The sequence below is a fragment of the Micrasema longulum genome, unplaced genomic scaffold (assembly GCF_059751315.1).
Source record: "Micrasema longulum isolate JH-2025_06_02 unplaced genomic scaffold, ASM5975131v1 h1tg000001l, whole genome shotgun sequence".
Lineage (NCBI taxonomy): Eukaryota > Metazoa > Arthropoda > Insecta > Trichoptera > Brachycentridae > Micrasema > Micrasema longulum.
The window spans coordinates 128,459-132,364 of NW_028277210.1; positions in this window are offsets into that span (position 1 = coordinate 128,459).

The following is a 3,906-nucleotide window of genomic DNA, read 5'->3' on the forward strand; positions in this document are numbered from 1 at the left end:
GAGGCCGCCACATAACACATCCGAAATACGGTATCCGTACCAATCACTGTACAACCCAGCTGAAGTCACTGAATTATGTATGAGAGCTTGTATTGCTGGGTTGAAAGTTCCAGAACCCCTCGCCAAGCTTCCCGCCTTCCCGGCCAACTTTTCACCTAGCCTACTTTTTCATTTTAGGCAAATTATTCCAGAATAACGGATGGATCATTTGGGGGTTATATTTGGATACCGTTTTATTTATTTATTTATTTATTTATTAACGGACATTGTCCATGTTTACAATTTATAAGGTTTAAATATTACAATAAAAGAGTAGTTTAATACATTTAAAGAAAAAAGAAAGAAGCATTGACAAACATAAGGGACATCGAGACAAGATCTGGACTATTTATTTAGTGCTCGTTTAAATCGTTGTAAACTTAAACCAAAAAAGTCCAGATCCTGTCTTGAGTTAACAATACGACAAAGGCGGGTCATTGGAGAATTTAGGCCATAGTTTGTTCTATGCTGATCGATGAACAGTACTTCATTGTTTCTCAATCTACGAGTCGGAATATTGAATTTTACTTGTCCCAGTAATGATGGAACATCGATTATACCATTTAGTATGCCGAACATATATATGGAGTCAATATTAGTTCTACGTTTTTGCAACGGTTGGGTATTTCAGAGAAAAAGCGCTGTATTTTTTGACACGTATAAACTTTTATGATGTATTTTGTATATTGACGTGTCATAATTATTTATTTTTAATTTTTATTATTAACAAATAAAATTACAATATTACAACTAAATACAATTTTTACAATGTTTGATTATGTTCAAATGCTTGCGGACTGGCTGGATTTCCTCCCTAGGGAGTTGTTCATATTTAAATTTATTTCAACAGAGAGGGAAAATGTGGTGAATGTGATAAAGGTTTCAGCTTCGCGGGTGAGTGAAACCTTGTGATAAAGGTTTCAGCTCTTTTACTTCACAAAAGTCAGCAGATGGAAGAGTTGAGGAAATGTGGATGTTCAAACATGGGCAGAATGGTGAATGTTACACAGTGTGTAAAGTGGCCACTTAAACCAGCCAATGACAGGTCATAAGCCCTGTAAATGTCTAGAATTCCATATTCCCTTCTCAAAAACATTTTCCCTCTCTGTTGAAATAAATTTAAATATGAAAAGCTCCCTAGGGAGGAAATCCAGCCAGTCTGCAAGCATTTGGACATAATCAAACATTGTTGAATTACTACCTGGTAAAAAAAGAAGTATAAAAATTGGAAAATTGTTTTCAGGCATTGCCTAGTAGGTGATTTGGTTCAGCCGGATGAATCTCACCCGCGCGATAAAGGTTTCAGCTCTTTTACTTTACAAAAGTCAGCAGATGGAAGAGTTGAGGAAATGTGGATGTTCAAACATGGGCAGAATGGTGAATGTTACACAGTGTGTAAAGTGGCCACTTAAACCAGCCAATGACAGGTCATAAGCCCTGTAAATGCCTAGACTTCCATATTCCCTTCTCAAAAACATTTTCCCTCTCTGTTGAAATAAATTTAAATATGAACAATTTTTTACATTTATCAAATACATTTATTTACATTCACGTTTCCCATTACGTAAAAAAATTAAACAACTCTTCTGTACATAATGGGGAGAGACGTCTTACAATAAATTATTTTATTTTAATCAATAATATTTTTAGAATAACATAAATAAATTACAAAAAAGATATAAACGATTTTTTCAATCAGTGTTACATAAAGAAGAATTATGTAATTTTTTACTTCTTTCTTAAATATATTGTGCTCCTGACTGTACTTTTTATTATCTTTGTTCATTTCATTAAAGAAAAATATTCCTCTGTAAGTATGATGATGTTGTGCAGTAGTTGTTTTCAATTTAGGAATTAACATATTGTCACCTTTTCTAGGTCGCGTACTTACGTTTTGAGACCTAGAAATACTACTTTTTCTTTTATCTTTATGTATTTATTTAATTTATTTGGGAAATCAACAGTTCTACATAAATATTTATAGCAAACAAACAGATATAGTGTATAAACTCAGAACTAATAACAGATTTCCACATAGTATACAAAGTTTGTAAAGAAAATATATTACATATCAAATAAATACATCTAATTAATTCATATTAAAATGTTATTTTCATGTACTCGTAAATATTTTTCAATAATCAAAGATTTTTTTATATTTATTTTAAGAACATTAATTTACTGTAAATTGGGCGGGATTAGGACAAGAATGCTTGAAGTGAAGATAAGGAGGGGAAGGGAGATGTACATATGCATTATTACAATGTCTACTAAGTTACATTATGCATTTTTATTGTAAATTTTTAATCTGACACAGTGATGTTTGATTTGAAGCAAACAATTCTTTTTATATAGCAGTTTTATATTTAAAACCTTAAATTTTAAAATAATTGAACAATGGGAAAAGTAGACGATTTTTCAAAATAACTTTTATAATTAATCTTTGTATTTTTTCAACCGGTAAAATATTTGTTTTAAAAGCATCACCCCATCCGATCATCCGGTACTGTCACATGTATTGGGCGAATGCAAAGTAAATCGATTTTAATTTTTTGATGGTTAATCTATTCCTTGATCTAATAAATACATATATAAGTTTTCTCATTCTATTTACAATATTATTTATTTGCTCCTTCCATTTTATATTTTTATAAATTATAATGCCTTAATGTTTAATGCTATTTTTTTCAGTGATTTGAAGGCAATTATCATTATGAAACTGATATCCTTCATTGCATTTTATTGTGTGTATACAATTTTTTATAGGAGGTATAATTTGTTCTTTCAATGTAAAAGTGTTTATATTTGTTTAGATTTTGTGTAACGTTACATTATTACATTTTTTAAAGAATAAAGAAGACAAAATTGAGCATTTTCGACACCTGTTCACGTTCAATCAAAGAAATAAAGCTGCCAAAGCTTCCAAAGTTTATTTTTTATTTTTAAGAAAAACAGAAATATTTGCGTTTTTATGATTTACTCAAATATTTAATTTTGAGGGCCATTTTCAACGAGTTGTAAATAACTCACTATTAGAAAATGGAATCAAGTTGGGGTAGAGTGGGAGCTGCTCGCTATATGTTCGCAGTGTATTGTGAAGATCCTATGAATTATTGAATTGTTTGTTGTAAAATCATGAAGGACAATATATCTTTGTTTAGGCGGACAAGAAAGGTTTTAACGGCTGAAAACTGGGTGAGAATCGAATGACGGTTGTGGAAAAACAAATAAACATACATATTTTCTTCCTTTTATGCATTCTTGATGAACAAAACACGCTTAGAAATTTCCAAAAACATTGATAATTGGGAGGTATAATTATTTCTAAAGGCGACCGCGCAACTCGCAAACTGCTTTCTTCTTGTCGCGATTCCGAGTGAACAAGTTGGAGTTTTTTTATTTTCTTAACGCGATTTTGTTAATAAAATCTTCTTCTAAAGAATAAACTTAAGTAAGTTAAAATCGCCGAAATTAGAGCAATCGCTGCCAAGAAATCAAAAACTTAGAAAAATTAAAGTTATTTATGCTTAAACGGTATTATAACAATATTTTTCATTTGCAGACATTGGTTAAGTTCATGTAATACATTTTTATCTTCAATTTAAAAATAAATCAACTCGATATCTTTAGCAGTTCTGGAGTCATCGCGGCAAAACTAGCGGAAAATGACGTTTTTAGTAAAACTTACTTATAGTTTTGGAACAGGATTACGGGCACTCTGTCGGTCGTGCTTAGCCTTACATATTTGGCTCTCCTGAACTCAATTTTGCGAATATCGAAGTTTTTTTGCATCAAAATGTTCTTGGAAAATTGTATTAACTGATTATGTAATTACAATAATCAATTTTTTTGAAATTTCAAACCTTT